Below are 22,136 nucleotides of genomic sequence, written 5' to 3' on the forward strand. Positions count from 1 at the left end.
TCCATACAAGTCCATAATTCATTATTCCCTTCCTCACCCAGACTTACATAACATTAGTGAAATAAAATGCATTAAGTGAAAGCAATTTTTATTTTTGTGGCAAATGAAGAAATACATATTTGAAAGTAGTTCTCAAATGGCATTGTAAACATACCCAAATTATTTCATTTTCTTCATTTAAGTATGAACTTTAAACATTAAAATAACTCAATTTGTTTGTACAAAATGAAGCATAACAACATTGAGTTCATTTAACTTTTTCGATGTGTAAGGCCTCACCACTTAGGATATCATTCCAGAGAAGAGAAAGAAGGGGGGAAAGCTATGCAGATCTTTTAAGCATTAAGATACTTGACGGTCTCTTGCTGCAGCGCCAAGAGTGGGATCCCGAAGCTCATCTGGAAGCCAGGGATTGCGTTAAGAAAATGGCAGACAAGCCAGACCTGGGAGAAATTGCCAGCTTCCATAAGGCTGAGCTAAAGACAAGGGAGACGCAGGAGAAGAACACCCTGCCGACCAAAGAGACCATGGAGCAGGAGAAGCGGAATGAAGTCTCCTAACCCGGGAGGATTCACCCCTCCATTGTCCAGCAGACTGCTGTGGAGGAAGAGTCACCTGCAAGATGGACACGAGCGTCAAGCTGCACTGTGAACTCACCAGCCTCAGGGTCTCCAAAGGGACTACCAAATTCTCCGGTCTGCCCTGGGGTACTGCAGAAAATTATTTGTATGATTAATGAAAATAAAACACACCTCGTGGCATTAAAAAAAAAGCTACTTTTCCTAAGTAAGAAAGAGCACAATGTTAGTAGTGGCTTTTTCAAAGGGCTAAGATTGTAGATTTTTAAATCTTCTTTATTTTTCATATTTTCTACATTAAGTGGTCCATTCTCCATGCACCATTTTTATTTCTTAAGACGATTTTTATTTTTAATAGAAAAACTTTCTCTGTCTCCTTTGAGATGCAACGGTAAAGGTATAACAGTAATTTAATAATGAGGGTATAATAATAATTGAAACAGAAACATTACAGCACTTTACAACCTACATCCATTTAGCGATATGTTCAGAGGCTAAATATGTTTTTTATATTACTGATTCTAAAAGCAATGAAACAAAACTGCAACATTTATGTGACTTGGCCAAGTTCACAGAATGATTGACTGTTTAACTTTGAGCTGGCATGTGAGCTGTGCTTTGTTGGACACCACCAGCATCATCCGGAACCCCGTGGAGAATGCAGCATGGCTCCAAATGAACTGGGAGGAATTGATCCAGGCATCCTACAGATCGTCATAATAGTGACCGTTCCTATAGTTCACAGGAGGCACCAACCTTTGCTCTATGTACAGTAGACCCAGTCATTTATTTACTCCTCCCAGAAAGTCCCATTTTACAGCTAAGGAAACTAACGTTACATACTTGACCCAATACTTTACAGCTGGTCATGAAATGAGATTAGGAACCCAGACAGACGTGCCTCAGAGTCTACAGGCCTGAGCACCACATGAAGTAGCGTGCTGATTTGTCTTTGTCTGTTGGTTTAAGAGGGGGAATTTGAAAAGCAAGCACAAGGTATATTACAGAAAGGATTTATAAGGGAAGATGAAAAAGTTAGGTTTGGGGTTCCCCCCCCCAAGAAATTGCCTTGCCTACTTATTTCTTAATCAGGAGAGTCCAAATTGGAGCAATGTATTTGCCCTCTGAGTCGCCGGCAATGTTGCCATGTTTCATGGAGAGGTAAACTGAGGCCCCAGGAAAACATCCGTGGTGCAGGTGAGGTCATACTCCTCAGCTGACTGCCTGAAGAACACGTCCATGGACTCCGCTATGGCTTGCCTACAGCACCTCAGCAAGGAGGTCTGAGACAGGCCACTGGCATTGTGCTGGAACTTTCCATTTCAAGGCAGTGGATTCCATGCGTAGTAAAGCCCTCGAAACGGAAATCGTTTATTATAAAGGGCTATTATAAGACACAAAAAGCAAAAACACAGTCTGGAACACGGCCTCTCCGTTGTCAAGTGCGCTGCATCTGGGCTGCTGTGCCATGTGGTTCACTGACAGCGGCTGTGTTCACACATGGAACTGGGAAGCCACTGCAGGCCTAAGGAGGAGAGCCTGAAGTTCAATGTTGTTTCTCTGGACTTCCTCCGTCTCCTCCAAAAGGCCAGTTGTGCTGGTCTTCTAAACCAGTTGTACTGGGACTTCTAACCCATTCCATTTCTAATGATCTCCTTCAGTTCAACCTAAGCTTTGCCTCTACATCACCCCTTACCTCATTAAGCAATGGTCTTATAGTTTGCATAACTTGCAGAACCAGAGGACCAACATAGGTCTAGAATACTCTAGATTCATAGTCTGCCACAACCGCACCCTCCAACTTTATAAAAGAATCACATGGCCCGTCCCTTTAGCTGTGAACAGGAAACAAGACTAGCCTCCAAGTCTTGTCCAGTTACTGCATTTAGAGTGCAGTGCTTATTACTGTAGCACCCAGCTCACATTTGGCTGGCTCATAGCACAGATGAGAATATTATCCATCTAAAACATAGTGTTTTATACTTTTCTTGTAAAAAGTTATGGATGTAAACCAGGTGGATCATATCTTACTCAACTTTACCTTACGTGCTGTGTTGCCTAGCTTAGTGTCTCATACTTTGTACACATCAGTAATAAACGCAGGCTGTCTTCCCAAGGCTGAATTACTTACTGCAACATTGCAATAATGTAGATTATATCATGAGTCAACTCAACTTTTTTTACTTAACATCTTTAGCAAGAATAGTTTACTTCCATCCTGTCTTGTTTCCATTGATCGAGTTTCCTTCCCCTCCTTGCTTTCTCACATGGGCTTTGGAGTAAAGGTTGACTCTTTGATCTTGCATGCTTGACTTTTAGAAAGCTTTATTGGCCTATAATTCACATGTCAAACAATTCAAAATAATTAGAAAGCTAACATACTGTGAAATTTGGAACCAATGCCATCAGACAATTTGTATGAAAATTGTTAAGTGGGAACCTTATGTGTGAGGTAAACTTTCATTTAAATACAGTAAAAATGTGTTTTTTAAAGAATAGTTTATGCATCTAAGATAATTGAATGACCATTATTTGTTACTGTAGTTAAAATAAATAGAAAGGGACAAATTTATTCATATACCACCTAAAATTATTTCACACGTGACCTATGTAAGCGCTGGATTACTTGAAATATAAATATAAATCTATTCATATCTCTCCCCAAACAGTACACTAATAAACATTTGAGATCAGTGTTATAAATAATGACTGCAATAAGAATAAATTATTTGGGGTTAAAAGATTTTTCATAACTTTGTAAATTGGTGAAATAGGTGATTTACATAAACATAATATGCAAAGAATCTTCAAAAAGTTCTCATATAATTTCCATTATCTTTGAATTCCATTTTCCATGAATTTTAAAGCACACACACATGCATATATATTGAATACATATGGCTAGTCATTGAGTGTATATATATATATATATTCAGTAACACATACATCCAACTACTAGTCAGAAGATGGAATTGTGAGAACTACTCAGAAGAACCTTAGGAGACAGGTCTGTTGATCTGCTTTTGAAAAGTCCCCACCTTGAAATTCATATGAAGTAGTTATGTCACACATGGGCTTATCATGAGTTGGAATCAACTCAGTGGCAACTAACAACAATAGTATGTGCATGTATGTGTGTGTGCAGACAGACAGACAAATAGATCGGATTTTGTTCAAAGGGAACATCTGAAAAGCATGAAGGGGCAAACAGAGGTGGCCAGACCTATCACACTGGAAATCTCTGTGGTGACAGGCGCTGCACTTAAAGTGAGACCAGGTAAGAAATGGAAAAAAATAATCTATAACTTATCAAGGGTTCAGGAGGGAGAAGAAATGGGGAGCTGATACCAGGGTTTCAAGTGGGAAGAGAATGCTTTGAAAATGATGATGGCGGCATATGTGCAAATGTGCTTGACACAATGGAGGAATGTATGGATTGTGATAAGAGATATAAGAGCCCCCAATAAAAGTATTTTTTAAGTGAGACCCATCTTTACTTCCTAATGTAAAACATTAAAGACCTTATATAATTAGGACTTATACATTAGAAAACAGATATAAGGGCTTATCTGAGAGAAAAAAAATACGGGAATCAAATCCAATTGCTAGCTCCAGCAATCCATCCTCTGCAATGTTACTCTACACAATTAAACATTGAAATGCACCAACACTATCCATTGTGTGGGGGGTAATATACCGGAGGTGATACATGATACAAGAAATCTTGGTTATGCATTAATTAAACACTTGTCCATTAATGCAAAGGTTGGTGTTTCAAACTCATCAGCTATTCTGCAAGGGAAAGATGGAGCTGTCTGTCTTCTTAAATATTCAGTCTTGATATGTCCATGGAACAGTCCCACTATTTTATATGCCCACTCTGTGTGGGTTTGTTATGCTTTTTAATAAGCTATACAAGAACTATAGATCTTAGTTTTTGTCCTGAGGTATTCAAAATCTGTTAATGACAGCCATGAAAACCAAAATTATATTATAAGCCAAAGTGAGACAAAGGCGGGATAGAGAGACAAATACGATTTAGTGGGTCTAGAGAAGAGGAAGCCAGGAAAGGGGTGGGGATAGTTGAGGGAGGGTTTACCAGATGATGGTTAAAGATCTGGAGGACCGGAGTGAAATGTATGAAAATCCACTTTCTTGTTTTCAGAGAATACACGCTCACTGTTGTAAGACTACAAAGAGGAAGCGATCTTTTGAAACACAGTTCCAATCCCTGAGGCACCCCTTTAACCTCGTTGGTAATGAAGAGTGCTGGAAGAGAAGACAGTGGAGTGGATCTGCAAAGAGCAAAAGCGTTCAGGGACAGCTGACAGGCTAGCAAGCTACAAAGAGGGCACTTGAGCCAGCTGCTCAAGCTCCTCAGAGGCCTGGCCAGTTCATAAGCTGTCTCACTTCCTGACATCCCTCTCCAGCTGGGCTATTTCCTGGCTGCCTCAGACTCCTCCCTTCACACATACTTCACAGCTGTGGTTTGGCACTCTCGCCAAGAGCCCCAATGGCCAAAGGGCCCTCTGGGTTTGTCTCCTGAAAGCAAAGGCCTGCCTATTTCCACTACTGAATTTACCACAGGGACAGGCAGGGAAAGCTTTTTTTAGATGGCCAAAGCAAATTGGACTGCATGAATGACATTGGAGCCGTGTGGTAATAATCAGATTTGGTGTCTGGGACACCCAAGAGGCACACGCATGTGCTGTCAGTAGCATAGAACTTTTCCCTGCTGCATCATAGACGCTGTGGCTTAAGAAATAAATGTATTTGAAGGATGAGTGAAAACGTATGTTCCAGCATGAGGCTTGACTATGGCTAGGATGGTGGTGTGCATTTCTTTGCTTGTGTTTGTTTCCAAAGTTAGGAAAGTGAAGGTGACTCTCTACCATCCGGGGTCTGTAACCCACAAGCTGGTAGGCAAATCTGCTCCCCCGCAAAAAGCCATAGCAAACTAGTCCAGGGCACCTCGTGTGTTAAAGCTTTCAGTGAGACCGCTGAGGTATGAGGTAGACAAGAGAGAAAGAAGGAGAGGGACAAGCTTTCCTCCCTAGGCATTTCGGAGTGGGCTCTAATCTCCAAGCACTGAGCCAGCACCCTCGCTCTCAACCATGTCTGCCACCCATGCACTAAACCCAGCCCACCGCTTATTTTCACACATCCTGCAAGCTAAAAACGGTCTGCCCATATTTAAATGGCTTAAAAAAAAAGTCAAATGAATATTTTGTGACGTGAAAATCACATAAACTCGAGTTTCTACGTCTATAGATAAACTTTTATTGGGACAGTCGCACCTATGCACTGCCATACGTATTGTTTATAGTGGTTTTGGAGCTTCGGTGACTGCGCTGGAAAGTGGCAGCAGAGACCATATGACCCACGGAGCCTCAAGGAGTCACTTTCTAGATGTCTGTCAAATTAGCTACCCTCTCTGCTAAACCACTGCTTAGTGTCAACAAGGGCAGGGTTAAGATGAAGCAGTACTAGGGGGAAACTTCTAAAGGAGCAGCACAAACTCTTTTTGAGCTACATTTTCAAATATTCCAGGATTCTGGAGTGTCAAATACACCATGCTGCTCACGGGGTGGGGAGGACACAAGCACATTTTAGATTCAGTTTTAATTCTTAATCTAACATTTTTGCACTAAATAATATGAATAATCCAATCATTCCCCCATCTACTCCCCATCCTCCCGCACATAAACAAAAAGCAGGAGGGAGAACCCATGAGAAGATCTCTTTGTGTGTCTCCGAAGAAGAACCCGTACTGTGCTGCTCTCAGCATCAGCTCCGTGGCAGAGGAAGAAGTAGGAGAGTGGTGACTTTCAGACCCCCCACGATGGACCCCAAAGGAGGATGAACCGAAACAATGTTATGGAAATGTATTCAGTATGCATAGATGACAATGTGCCAGCAAGCCATCTCAGGGCAGCCTTCTAATTATAGACCCACTCTCTCCCTGTTGAGTCTTAAGCTGCATAGTGAGGTTCTTTATGCAGAGTGTGGTTTCAGTTGACCACTTGGAAACTGGAGCGGTCACTAGACCAAGCTGATAGCTCAAGGAAACACTGCGTCTGCCCCTCATCTGTTTCTATAGGACAAGATCCCGGTTTTGTTTTTTATTAGTGTTCTGCTGAGAATATTCCTCCAAGCCAGATAGACAGCTGGAAAGAAAAGTTGCCAAATGAATATTGCATCAACCATGAATGCTTTATGACAAAGGAGTTATAAAAGGAAACACAATTTCCCAAAGAATCAAATGGAAGGAGAGGTGTGTTGATGAGGGCTGTGTGGCAATAACACGGACTAGAGCTGGGGGGCGGGGAGGGCAAGGTTTCAATAGTCCCCCTCAAAGACATTCTGGTATGCTGAGGGTGATTCTCAACACTTGACACAAACTCAGCTAAGCAATTTGTAGAAGATGCAAGGCGCCAGGAGATACTGAATGCCAAGTATTTAAAACAAGGGTATGAGCAAACTCACCACATAGCTGACTCCCCCGCTGCGGACGGCAACACACCCCAAACCAGATCCTAGGCAGAGTGCTAAAAACGAAGTCCTTAGGAGAGCAGAGAGCTGTATCTTTCTCCCAGGGAGTAACTAGGGGGCTCAAAACCTCTGGCCCAACACCTAGTCCATCACACCACCAGTGCTCCTTGAAGGCAGTGCGTTAGCTCGGAAAGAGCATTGAACCACTAAGCTATAGTAAGAATGAAGGCAGTTTTACCTCTTTGATGTAATAAATGAGAATCAATCACAGGTGCCTTTTATGAAAAGAAAAGAGTGCACTTGGAACTACATAGACTTATAAGCAGCAGCAAGAAGAGTGTATTTGGGCAGTTATTCCAAAACTCATTGCCACCGAGTCAATGCTGTCTCATTTGGGCAGTAAGCGATAGAAAACCCTAAGGAAAAGTAAGAATTAGGAAGAAGGCCAGGGGAGCTGCAGGGGCAGGGAATTATTTAATGCGGCTCTTGTAGTCAAAGTCTCCACTTCCCACCAAATGAGATCCCCTGCGTCTGGTAAGGAAGTAGGTGAAGATGCTGATAGGACGCACCTGTGAGTAGTTGCAAATAGGAGTCCACGGAATGCCGTCCCGCTGTGCAGACACAGAGCCCTCTGAGCAGCAAGAGGAGGAATGTGTTACCAACAAGAGCCAGGAATGGAGTATGTCCCCTGGACCCAAGATGCCTGCACAATGAACTGCCTGGATCCAGAAGACGGCTAACCAGCAGAGGAGCCGCAGCAGAAGCAGGAGCCACAGTGTAGAACGCAGTGATGGGCTTCTGCGTTCTACACTGTGGCTCCTGAAACCATGGAGCAAGTAAAGCTGAGGACATCAATGCAGGGAGCTCACTTGCTGCATGGGCTGTCTCTGGGCGCTTAATTGGGGGAGTTGGGATTGCTGATCAATGGAAGTGGAGCTGGGTGCCTTTGGGTTTGCGTACTGCAGTAGGATACTTCTGGGATTTTAATTCAGGGAGCTGGGTCTGTGGACCCATGGAGTGTGAGCTGAATGCCTTCAGGTTGAGGTTTATAGCAGAGTGGTATGCCCTTGGGCATTTATTAGCAGACTTGACCGAAGTTTTTCATAGCTACTATCAAACAACTCATCCCTGCGCATTTTTTCTTAACTGGCATTACAGCTCGATAACTTCCTTAATAAAGTTCATTTAGCCATTAATTTTGTCTATGAGTTCTGTGTAGCCATTGCAATGGATATCCGAAAATAGAGGACACCAATGGAGAGGACACAGAAACATTTTCCAGAGCTTACATACTCCATCATTCATCGTGAACTATCTAAGTTATTCTATGTTGACTGGAGTAAGGAGCAAATACACACTCTCTTAGGACAAATGTTGCAAGCTCTCATACTGAAGGATGGTAGAAGCTTGGTCCCAGTCAACATAAACTTCCATCCACCTGGTTGTCTTTAGAGCTAAAAGACTGAAAAAGCTCCGAGGGATAATGAGGAGGCTTGGGTTTGATTTCTAGACAGCACACCTCATGCTCAGACACCACTAGGCAATTAGAGGAGGTCATAATGTTGAACAGGTTTCAATGGAGCGTCCAGTGTAGGTGGGGGTAGTAGGCAGAGGACCCATTTACTAATGTGGGTCACTTCTCCTCTTTTGGTTTCTGCTGCAGGATGCCTATCCCAGTTAATGGATTCAGAGGCTTTGGAAACTGAAGACAGGTGATTGATTTATTTGTTATCTGACCTCTTTTGTGATTGCTAAACGATCTCTGTGCTGCCTCAATGAGTGTATGTGTCTGTGTGTGTGTGTGTGTGTGTGTGTGTGTGTGAGACTTACTTTTTAAAAATATTATCCACCTTTTCATTTGTTAACCTTGGCTAAACAAGAATAACAAATCAAAACTCATCACAATCAAACATCTAATGTTTTGATTCTTCATTGCTTGATCATTTAGAAAGTTTTGTCCTTACAAAAGAAAGACAAGAGTAAATATTACTTTATTTTACCAAGGTAATTTAGTGACACTGTTATAATTCAAAAACATGCACCATTAACTCCATGTGACTCTTCTGAAATCATTGTGAAAAAATATGTAAACAAAATAGTTGACCCTACATGTGTTCTAAGTGAGAAAATAGACCCCAAACTAAAGTATAATGCTGATTCAGTCTTACACAGGACAATGACAAGACAAAAATAAGGAGTTCATCTGAATGGCAGAAATCATCAGCATGAGGCCATAATGGTATCTGAGGATTCACAGCAATTCATCCACTTTAATGGGATGTGGGGAACAAAACACTCTTTGTGAACACTTGTTCACAAAACATCACTCATGATGTTCACAAAATCATGAATGTTGGCAAAACCATGCATCACAGTTCCAGGAGGGCATCCAGAATTGGGAAAGGGACCTTGTTTGCTATTTGTTCACTATAGTAGGTAGACAACCTTAAAGCATGGCTCAGGACCCTCCAACCAAGGCACTCCGAATATGACTCATGCCATTAATTTGCCATTGAATTGATCGCAACTAATAGGAACCCTGTAGGACAGAGTCGAACTGCCCCTTTGGGGTTTCTGAAGCTGTCAGTCTTTCTCCCACCGAGAAGTTCTTGGTTTTGAGGGGCTCAGTGGGTACTACATCCCTAATTCCATCACAGGAACACGCAGGCACATCTCTAAGGACAGGTTGCCCCTCCCTAGGCTGGGTAGGGATGTGGTAGCTCTCTACTTTCAAACACCTTCTTCCTGAGGCAAAGCTAGTCACAATGCCAGCTAAGGGGCTGTAGGACCCCTGGTGTCGTCGTGATGGATTGGACTGAAAGAGAAGCCCCACCCCATTCCAGGGGTAAACGCACCAAGACCACCGCAAGCTCATGTTATAATATCCAGCTATTGCTTTACTTCACATCCTTTTGCTACCTCCTGTCTAGGAGAGAAAACCAAAAAAAAACAAGAACATTACTACTTCTGCCCACTTACTTACCTGCACACCCTTTCCTGCCTCAAGTTTCAATCAGCCAATCCTAACCCTGCACATATCTCTCCACACAACCTGAAAGCGGGGTCCTCCCTGAGGCCAGGACTCAGTCGTTGAATAGGAATCCACTGAGCCAAACATCACAGTGAAGTTCTTCCTTGATACAACCCACTAGCCGTTGGCTACTCCTTCGGAGCAGCATGAGGACAGGGCAGCTAACTACCATTATGTGTGCAATGTGAAACCACCAGCCGCTCCCCCAAAGAAAGATGGGCTTTCTATTCCCATAAGGAGTTAACATTCCCAGAAAAGGAGAGGAACGTTTCTATGCTGTTCTATAGGGTCCCTATGAGTTGGCATCTACTCAGTGGCAGTGAGTTTGGGATTTGGGTTTTGAATATACTTGGAGAATCAAGATATTTGGGACTCTCACATACCTAATGCTAAAAATTTAAGTTCTAATATGTAAGTCAAAAGGAGTTTTTTGCAAAACATTAAGGTGTTTGGCTGCAAACTGAAAGTTTGTCTGTTTAAATCCATTCAAAGGCATTTCAGAACAATAACCGATCGATCTACTCCTGAAAATGTAGCACCTTGCTGTACTACCACATAGTCGATCTTAATGCAGCAGAATTGGCTGGACCATGTTGATTTTATCTGTGGAGAGCTGTGTACTTCCTTTGTTTTCAGTGAATTTTCTTTGCGTTGGGTATCTCAGGAGTTCTTCAATATAACACCTTTTACATGGTCAACTCAGAATGTAGGGGAGAAAATAAAAACATTTTTTACAAAAAAAGGTTTGCTTTGCCTTGATCAAAACATGAATGGAGCTTCCCGTAGTGGTTGACAGCCCATCCTGAGTCCAGTGTTTTCCTTCAATCGAAGCATGAACCAACGTTGAGTCCATTATTACATGTCTAGGAGACTCGCCGATGCCGCGGATACGCACTTGACAGCTAAATAAAAGGTCAGTGGCTTGAACACCCCACCCCGCTCCACTGGAGAAAAGTGTGTCAGCATACTTCTGCACAAATTGTGTTAGGTGTTGTGGGCTTCAAGAGAGGCCCTTCATTTTTAATATAACTTCAATTACTCAGTCCTAAGCAGAACATAGACAAAACAAGAAAGACAAAGCTGAGTCACCCAAAGACACATTGAGGGAGAGCTTCAGCGACCGTGAAAGGTCACTAGATTACAGGCAGAGAGGGCTGTCTCCACCGAATGCCTATGCCAAATGAAAATTCGCTGTCCCTGCTATGATTGAGGGGTACAAAGAAATCAGGCACTCATTAGACACCTATCGGGACAGTCCAAAGCTGAGCATGCTAGGCCCAGGTGGATATTAACCTGGGCACACCCCCACACTAGGCACCAGGGACAGTACATCACACACATGCACCTGAACTCAGCCACTAAGCTAGGCCAATACCCTCAACCACGACCCATCCCCCCAAGGCAGTGGGTGTAAATAGCAGACTGAGAGCAAGCTATTCCCCTTTCAGCCTTGAGAAGTTTACCAAGATAAACTATCCCAGAAACCGACCTATCCAGAATTGCCTCACCTGAGCCAATCCAGAGCTCATGTCCAGATAGCCTATTGACGAACACTGCCCGCCCCCATGATAATAAGGTGCACAAGCTGTGGTTTATGAGACAAACCATTATGCTGCAATACAACCACTTAGGATGTGAAAATAAGGGCCTAAGGAAAGGAAATGTAGGGCCTGGGGTGAGCCAATGGGATTCCACCACCCAACTCCTATGAAATCCAATGTCCTGCTCCTCGACTTTGCTTACTACATCTTTGCTCTGCTTACTGTCAGGTCTGCCGTACGCTTACTGTCTTGAATGTGTGGTTCCCTCTGTTGTGGTGGCAAGCCACTCGGGAGAAACTTGCTCGATTTTCTCTGAGGAAAAATACCCCAAGGACATTAACTTTCAACACATAACAAGTGGTGCGAGGTGATAGATGCATCTAAGGATCCTAATGGCTGAGATATAGAGTTTTGAAAACATGACTGATAGCAGACCAATACATCCTAGTTACAGACAGGACTTGTACTAGAGTTTAAATTCAGAGCACCCTGGTTTGCAAAAGGCTACAGGTGGGCTCCATACAGTGACAGCCCCAAATCCATTTGCAGGATCCTCAATTAGATTAAGCCCACACTGAATTCTTTCTGATCATTCACCAAGGATGTAGACAACCTTTCCCTCAGACAGCATGCCTGGGACAGTAGGAGTCGATTGCCTCCACCCCTCTCAAGCCAGCCCAGGGAAGGGCAGTCTCTCCTACAGGCTTGGTTGGGAGGGTCTTTGATAACCAAACCAACTCACTGCCCTCTTGTCAGTGCTGACTTACACAACCTTCTGAGGGTTTCTGAGACTGTAGCTGTTTATGGGAGTAGAAAGCCCTATCTTTCTCCCTCAGAGCTACAGGTGGTTTTGAACTGTCGACCATGGAGATTTCAGCAAAACAGGATGGAGGCACCATACTGGGAACAACACAGGAAATCGAGTCGTTATACACCATTCCTTATCAGTCTCACTCTGACTGCCTGGTAAGAAGGCCCTGGACCAACCTTGTAAGCCCTTCTATCTAATAATATATGCATCCTAATCGTGGTCCCATTGTAATTGTGATGTATTGATCTACCACCAATCACAATTTTTGAGAATTTCCTTTTCCATCCCATACTTTATTTATGTAGCTTCCTGATCATGACTTCTTGAATGGCATTTTAACTTTGTGCTAATGGGTTCCTTCAGCTGGATGCTGTGTCTGTGTTGTCTTTGGCTCTTTTAAGACTTGTTAAATGTTTTCCTTTAGTTATATTAGAAGTAGGGTGTCTTTTGTATCCTAAACCAGACTACAGAATGGGGAGCAGAAACATGACTGGGACACTTACAGAATATTAGACCGGCGGTTCTCAACCTGTGAGTCAGGACCCCTTGGGGGGTTGAATGATCCTTTCACGGGGGTTGCCCGATTCACAACAGTAGCAAAATTATAGTTATGAAATAGCAGTGAAAATAATTCTACGGTCGGGGGTGTCACCACAACATGAGGAATTGTATTAAAGGGATGCAGCATTAGGAAGGTTGAGAACCACTTTATTAGACAGAAGAATTTTCTAGATTGGTCCAGAGCTTTCCTACTGAGGCAGTCAAAGTATTATTCAGGTCATGATTCATGATTATTTGAGCCCTAGTATTCAGGTTTGGCAAGAGCACAATTTAGTGTTCTAGAAGTCCGATGATTTGTATTGTTATCCAGAGTTTATTATGAGCCACACTGTTGAATGGCTTTGCACACTCAATAGAACATAAATAGACATATTCTAGCATTCCCTGCTTTCAGCCTCAATCCATCAAACATCATCCATCCCTCATTCCATGGTCCTCTTCTTGACTTTCTAGCTGGTCCCTGTCAATGTGCTGCTTCAACAGTTATAGAGTTACTTGCAGTAAAACTTTACTTGCACATGATATTAATGATACTGTTAGACAATTCCCACATTCTGTTGGGTCCATTTTCTTTGAGTGGTACAACTATGGAGTCCTTCTACATGGGTGGCCAGGTAACTGTCTTCTAAATTTCTTGGCATTGACTAGTAGGCGCTTTCAACACTGCTTTGGTTTGTTGGAAACATTTTAATTGCCCTTCTGTCAATTCCTGGAGCCTTGAATTTTTGCTAATTCATTCAGTGCAGCTTGAACTTCTCCCTTCATTACCATCAATTCTTGATCATATGTTAACTCTTGAAATGCTGAAATGTCAACGAATTCTTTTCGGCACAGTAAATATGTATTTTTCCCCATCTTTTTTTGTTTTGTTTCACAATTATGGCATTTTTATTATGGAAGCTACGGGTTGTATCAAGTTAGGATCAGAAAATACTAAGAATACAGTCCTTTTATTTTCAGCACCTGTTCTCAAGCATACTAGCAGGAATGTCTCTCTGACCCTTGGCCTCTCAGGTCATGCAGTCCCTTGATCTCTGACCTGCTCCAGAAATAGTTACAAATCTCCTTTTAGTGCTAGTATGTGCCTATCCTGTAACCCAGGCTCTTGTTCAAAGTTCCTCTAATTTACTTGATTTGTGAGCTGGGAAGCCCCCTGCTCAGTCTCATGGTATAAGCATGGATCCTCTTTCTGTCTCGTGGTCTTGGCAGGATTCGTCTGCTTTGTTTATGGTTTCAGTGCTGTGGGTACGATGGTCTTTGGTGCCTCTGTTGCCTCCACCATTTCTGGCAGGAACCTTGTATATGTTCTGCTGTTGGCCTTTCTTTCTGGATCCTGTGTTTCCTCTATCCCTGCTTCTGAATTGGCTACTTTTATACCCAGTAGATTAGCAAAACTGGCCAATCCCTGTCAGTCCTCTATGTCTTATTTGCATACTCTTACCCCATGACTAGCCGACTTGGCAGGAGTTACAAAGACTATGGATAGCCGCTCCATAGCAAGTAATTTCACTTCACCATAACATATTTCTGGTAGTAGCTGTCTGTTTCCGTCAAGATCCATCCTGATATCAGCAATGATATTCCTCGTCATTCCATATCCTCTTCCATATCTGGCTTGAATATCTGGAAATTCCTGATCAATGTACCATTGCACCACTTGGAAATGATCGTCAGCAAAATTTTGCATGTGTCTGTCCATCTTCTGTTGATGCTTTTTCCTCATTCAACATTTTAAATATTACAATTGTTGAAATATTTGGGGGGCAATTTTACTCTATCCTACAGGGTACCTATGAGTTATAATCAATTTCATGGCAATGGACATGGTTTGGATAATTAAATATTAAAATATTGTTCAACAAAGTCAGTGAAGCACTGCAGTTTGAATGAAGTTCAAGGTCTGAGTTCCATCTTTTCATTTATAAAATAATAGACACTTTCAGATTTTCAAGACAGGGAGACAGTCAAGAATATACCAAGAAAACTTTCATTTCTAGACATCTATTCACATTGACCCTAATCTTGCTATCTTGCTATAACTGCTCCTCCTCCTCCTTCTTCCCCTTTTCCCCATCCCACACAGAATTTTGACTTATATTTAGTTTAAAAAAAACAAACCAACAACAATAAAAAACAGATTTTCAGCTCTTGGATTTCCTCTCCATTGAGGGCCTAAACTTAGGTACTTTTCTGAATTACTATTAAAGGTTAACCTAATTAATTATAAGGAAATAAGAGGTAATGCTCTTCATTAAAATTGTATTTTCTCCAATCCCTTGATTCTTTGATTGTTACTTCATTTATCTTTCCATCAACTCTACAAAGAAGTAGAAAATCAATAGCATTATACCTACATGCAATGAATTATAGCCTATAAAGCATTTCATACATATTATTACATTTGGTTTCTGACCCTTACAGTACACCATGATATATGAACACCAGTTAGGTGTCACTTTCCTCAATTTACATGCAAGAAAACTTAAATTCAGAAATGTGGAGTGGAGTCTGGGCTCCATGGGTAGGGAAGAGCCTGTCCTGCTGGTCTGTGAGGAATTGTGCTTGATTAGACATGGAAGAGCTAAATGAACATTTCAAGCTCACACAAGTAGATATCCCAATGGCTTTTATATTTTATTTTTCAGATTTACTTTCTTTTTCTTAGATTGGATTTTTCCCAGGGCCATTATTTTGTCAACAATACTGTGCAAAATACCTCCCAGGCTTTCTGTATTAGAAACAGCTCTATTGGTCTAATTCTCCACAGAACTCTGGGACATGGGTGGGGGGTGGGGGGGTTGGAGGGTGAAGAATCGGGGATTTTTCTTTTCTTCTATGGTTTTGCATTCTGAGAGCCTTGCTCCAACTCTCAAAGGATGCTGTTAAGCACAGAGTAAATATTGAATTGCTTCTCTATCCTCATGGTCTTCGTGGTGGCAAATAGCTGTTACTGTGAAGGGGTTGCTCCCTAAAGACCTACAAGTGGTGGTTATAAAGTGTCCACAAATTAAAGGCAATGAAAGATCACTAACCACAAGTAATAGATGTTATAAAAAAATCTAAAGTACATAAAATAGCGTTTATATTCATGTATATTCTGGACTCCAACCAGTCAGCTACTGTGTAAGAGTTTCTAACAATTATGAAGTTTTAAATATGCAAAGATATTTTCATAACAGAAACTTGTGAAGGATAAATATTATCCAGACTATACATGAATTTTAAACATTCCTCACAAGAGAACAGTGTTAATCTGAGAGACATTTTTTGAAAAAAATTTAATTCCTTAAAGTTTCTTAATCGGTAGCCATTCTGACAGATCTTTCTGATTTAAATGAAAGAGAAAAATAGCAAAGGAGAAAGGGAAACTGGAACTGCAATAATGACCCAGCACTGGAAACCATCTCATGCTAGAGAGGACAGGAGTGTATACATTTCCGCCAATCACAGTTCTTCTCTTTAATTTAAAATTATTAGGGATTTGATGAGCACCTACTGTACATCTAGCTATCTCGTTGTGAAAGTTAAGTCTAACTGAACAGAAATGTTTGGCCCGTGTTGGTTATGATTCTGAAGGTTGGGTATTCTCAGAGTTGGTGACAGAAAACAAGCATTTGTCTATATTTCCCACTAAGACTCTTTGCTCTCCACCAAAATGTTCTCCTTTCCTAATAAAAATCAAGTGCATCTTTCTAGGAGCATTTTAAAACTCTTCAGGAACTACCATCTCCTCCTCAAATTTTCCTCTTGGTTATGTTTTATTGAAACGTGTGTACATTTTCTCAAATTCCTCTTTATTCTATGTTTCCATTGACAATGTCCAAGCCAAAACTTTACCTATATTTGCTTGGACAATAGCAATAGCATTCTAATTTTTTCTTCATCTTCGGTTCATTTACACTCTGATTCCATGTGTGAATCATGTAGTTTAATTGTCCAAATAGACTCCAAAGGAAATGCTGATTTCTTTTAATAATCTTTTCATTGGCTACTTGTTTTCTATAAAATCAAGTGATAACTCTTGAACTTTATATATGTATTGAAAATCATCCAACTTGCCAGTTCTCTACCAAAAATTCCTCATGCTCCAAAAGAATTGAGAAATTCACCATTAGTTGTACAAATCCTGAATTGTCATCAGCCATTCTCCATTTCCTCAACTTCTTTATATACAAGTCCCGTCCAATCTTCTGGATCTCTTTTCTCAGCTACCATTTTAATACATCGATCTACATTGCACAATATCCATCCCCTATTACCTGATGTTTTATACGTATAGATGTGTACGCATGTGCATGCCGGTGAAAGACTCAGGATGTTTTCAGGAGTTAAACTTTCTAGAGTTTAACGGTGGTTATCCAGGGGGCACTGCCAAGTAAGTGGGATTTGGCATCAGCAGTCTTAACCCCCTCTGTTGGAGAAAGATGAGGCTGTCTTTCCCCCAGGGAGATTTACAAAAGCTTGGAAAGTAGATACAATGCTCAAGTGAGTCACGACTAACTTGAGGGCAGTGGTTTATGTGACCTTAAGAACACACTAAAACTTGGTGCTACCACTAGTCTGTTAGTTTCCTGTAAGGTGGTGTCTAACGTGCTGCTGTGGTGCTAGAAGCTATATCCTTGGCATTTCTGAAGCCAACACAGTCAACCCTTGTGGACAGGATTCAGTAGAACCTCCAGATAAGAAAAGCTTGGAAGCCAGACTACTAATCTACTTCTGGAAAAAATGACTGGTGAAAACTGCTTCCTATACAGTAGTGGAATGCTACTGGATAGGATGCCAAAAGATGAGCCCTTCGAGTTGGAAAATACTTAAGATACAACTGGAGAAGAGCTGCTTCCTCGAGGTAGAGTTGATCCTAATGACATGGCTGGAGTTACGAGACCTTCATTTCTTAATATAATACATCTCAAAATGAGAAGAAACCATTACAAATTTCCACCAATAAGCAGAAAGTGTCCAAAGAATATATCATTAAAACTGGAATTTTTTATGATGGCAACAAATGTACAAATGTGCTTGACACAATGGATGCATGTATGGATTGTGATCAGAGTTGTACGAGCTCCCAATAAGATGATTTTTTTAAAGTTGGAATTTTCAAAACTGAAGTGAACACTTAATTATCAACATCATAGGCATTTGTGAGTTTAAATATACAGTTCTTGGCCATTTTAAAATCAAAGAGGATGTGTTAGAGAGATTATATGGCCTGGAAAGTCTCATCCCACAATCATGTTTATGTTTTTCCTTAAGAAAAAAAATTCTGAGCCACGGAAAACAAGAATTAACAGATGATGCATATGCCTACTTGAAATGCTCAAAACTTTGAGGACTTCTCTTTTCACCTCTAGATTATATGCCTTTAAGGGAGGAAGATGTTGGCTCTGGGTTGTACACTGAAATTTATTAAAAGGGTTGGATAAAAATTTAGAAAGTTAACATCCAGAGGCATATGGTATTTATTTAGGGGATTCTTCGACTCTGATGTATAACATTAATCCAGGCACAGACAGACTGAAAAGTAGGATTTCTCCAAATGGCATTCATGCTCAAACACAACTTTATAAATACTGAATTACTCATCAACCAAGAATCTGTGTATTTTTTTAAAAGAGTACCTATGTTTAGCCTAGAAATTTTCATAAAATAGGGCTTTTATAATAATGTATATTTCTTGTATATATAATCTATATATAACACTAGAAAGATTAAAATTTTTATTAAAATGCTAACATTTTGTTTGTTTGTTTTACCAGATCGATAGCCTGGCTTTTCCTTAACCTGGCTTTCAACCTCTATAATTAACAATCATAAAAATAAGATCAGTAAACATTCTACCATTCATTGAATGGGTATGAACTACATGACTGGGATGATGGTGCTTAATATAAGCCTGTGAAGGCATTGGAAGACCCCAAACAAACAAAAAACATATTGCTGAGAATGAAGAGGGTCAGAGCAGAGACCCAAAACCCATCTGTAGCCAATGGAACGTCCCCTCACAGAAGGGTAGAAAAGAAGGATGAGTAAACTAGGGTGCAGTGAAGCACCCATGAAGCATACAATATTCCTCTGGTTCCTTGTGGCTCCCTCACATGTACACCCCTCCACTATCAAGACCCCAATCCTGCCTTTCACTGTGGGCTAGGCCAGAGTATGTGCATGGGTACAGATAAGAGCTCAGGACACAGGGAATCCAGGTCAGATAAACCCCTCAGGAACAAAATTGGGAGTAGCGATTCCAGGAGGATAGAAGGAAGGTGTGGTGAGGAGTGGGCAAGGAACCACGGGGGAAGGGAGAGAGCAGTTGGTGTAAAATATGAAATTAATAATAATTTATAAGATATCAAGGGGCTGCAAGGGGAAGAGGGAGGGTAAAATAAGGAGATGAGACCAAGGGCTCAAATAGAATGTAAATGTTAAGAAAATAATGATGGCAATATAGGTACAAATATGCTCGATACAACTGATGTCCGGATAGTTGTAAGAGTTGGACGAGCACCCAATAAAATGATCTTTTTAAAAAACCTGTGAATTAGATATTATTATTTTCAGTTTAGAGATGAGATAATAGAGCCTAGAGTTGTAGAACAGTGTGCCAAAGAGCATACATTTACTAAATAATAGAGCCATAGTGCCAATCTACATCTGTCGATGACAAAGTTCCTTCTCTCTAGACTTACAGAATTATGTTTTCCTATATAGTTTATACACTTACAAAGTTTAAAATGTTTGCTCTTTATAGTGTTTAGTATGACTTTTGATTCCTCTGACCCATGCTCAGGACCGTGTCTATCCTCTGGCCAACCTCCCAGGGAATCTTTATTGGAAGGATGCTCTAGCACAGCGGTTCTGCACCTTCCTCATGCCACGGCCCTTTAATATAGTTCCTCATGTTGTGGGGACCCCAACCATAAGTTACTTCATAACTGTCATTTTGCTACTGTTATGAATTGTCATGTAGATATCTGATATGCAGGATGTATTTTCACTGCTACAAATTGAACATAAAGCATAGTGAGTAATCACAAAAACAATATGGAATTATGCAATGTGAAATATTTATTTCTAATGAAAAATAAATGAAATTTTGTCTTGAAGCATGTTGTAGCATGGGTAACAGTCTTCATGCCAGGTCCATCTGGAGACGGATAGAGGAGCAGTGTCTCAGTTCATGAGACCATCAGAAATATGTGTTTTCCAATGCTCTTGGGCGTGAAAGGGCCCCTGTGAAAGGGTTGTTTGATCCCCCAAAGGAGGTTGAGAACCGCTGCTCTAGCAGTACCTCCTTGTGGCCTGGGTGTAAATCTGCTTCATAAAGCTACGCAGTGTTTTCTAGTCACACACCCCTTTGTCTGGCCTCACTTCCTTGGATATTATCATATTGTCAGAATGATTGGTCTGGAAATGGACATTCCAACCTTAGCTAAAGAGGTGGGAGTAGGTATTTTCTGGGGAAGATTCTCCAGCATTGTTTAGGTATCCTGATAGACAGGTGCCTCTCTTTCTTTGTTCAAGTATCCTCCTCATGAGTCACAGCTCATAAAAAATACACTCTCTGAATCAGGAGCAAGGCAACCAGAGATTATCATATACAGTTTATGTTATAAAAACAAAAGATGTAAACAATTTGTCTATGAAGAAATTAATGTATTGCTATGATGCCATATACATGTAATGGAACACTAATTAGTAACAATAAGTACTGGAGTTGTGCTACATGCTATGACATGTATAAGCCTCGAATTTAGTGTATAAATTATAGTTAATGAACTAAGTCACATAGAAAAGGACAAATATTGTAGGGTCCCACTCATGTGGTATCTGTTGTTCAAATATCTAAAAAGCAGATTAGTGGTTGCCAAGGGACTAGGAGATTCAATGAGGAGTTATTTTAATTGGGTACAGAGGGTCACGGAGTCCTGGTGGTGCAATGATTAGGTGCTTGGCTGAAAATGGAAAGGTCTGTAGTTCAAGCCCATCAGCATCTCCCAGGAAGAAAAGATATTTTCTTACCCTAAAGATTTAACCCCAGTGAACACTATAGGCAGTTCTACTCTATCACATAGGGTCACTCTGTGTTGGAATAAATTCAATAACACACAACAACAACATTAGCATAGAGTATATATACTTGATCAGGTTTGGAAAAAGAAAATGGTGATGATTGCATACATTGAGAAAATAATCGATGTCAGTGAATTGTGCACTTAAACGCTTAAAATGACAAGTTTTGTTACATAACATGTTACCATAGTATTTTTAAAAATAATTACAGATATATGAAATTATGATTACATTTATTCCTCTCCAAGAGGAATCTAGCATATAGAGATAAGAGTGAAGATTGATCTAAATTTCTAGTACTGATTCTTAAATCCATAATTTTGGGGGGAGTAAGCCACCAGGTCTTTTCTCATTCTAGGGACCTCATCTGCTCCAAGCAGGATTTCCTTCGGCTGTACAAAGGGTTGCCGTGAGTCTGAACTGACTCCACAGCACCTAACAATAACAAGAGTTGCCAGAACACCTTGCTCTATCCGCATTACATGATCTGAGCCCAATTCACTACTATCCTTCAACTGCTGCTTAGCTTCCCAAGGAGTGTTACAACGTCCATTTCAACTCTCCATCTCCAACTTTCCAATCGATGCTGTCTAAATGCAGTAGGTAGCGTGATCATCTTGAAACAGAGTTGACATCTATAACATCCTGTTTCACGTCGCATACTGCTACTTATTCAGTAGCAACATGTATTTTTATCAGTTTACTGCATGCAGGAGCTGTTCTCCTTGGTATGGTACAAGCGTGCACAAGATACATTAAGTTCTGCCGAATGTAGCTTACATTCTAATGAGGGTTCTAGATAATAAGGAAATAAAAAGCCAATTATAATGTATATTAGATGATGATCAGTGTGTGGAGGGGAAGGAAGTAGGACAGTAACCAGGGAGTTTGGGAATACGAGGATTCACACCTATAAACAGATTCATCGGGAAAGTTTGCACTATGAGTAAAAAAAGACCTGAGGAGACAAGGTAGCAAGCAAGTGGTATTTCCAGCGAAGACCATTCCAAGAAGGAAAAAAGAGCAAGCGCAGAGGAATAACAAGGAGGCAA

General features: G+C 41.0%; 1 pseudogene; it reads left to right on the forward strand.

Moving 5' to 3' along the window:
• The first annotated feature begins 425 nt into the window (after window positions 1-425).
• LOC142429786 (thymosin beta-10 pseudogene) lies at window positions 426-560 on the forward strand (annotated as a pseudogene).
• The last annotated feature ends 21,576 nt before the right edge of the window (window positions 561-22,136 follow it).

Source organism: Tenrec ecaudatus, chromosome 16 (genome assembly GCF_050624435.1).
Source record: "Tenrec ecaudatus isolate mTenEca1 chromosome 16, mTenEca1.hap1, whole genome shotgun sequence".
Taxonomy (NCBI): domain Eukaryota; kingdom Metazoa; phylum Chordata; class Mammalia; order Afrosoricida; family Tenrecidae; genus Tenrec; species Tenrec ecaudatus.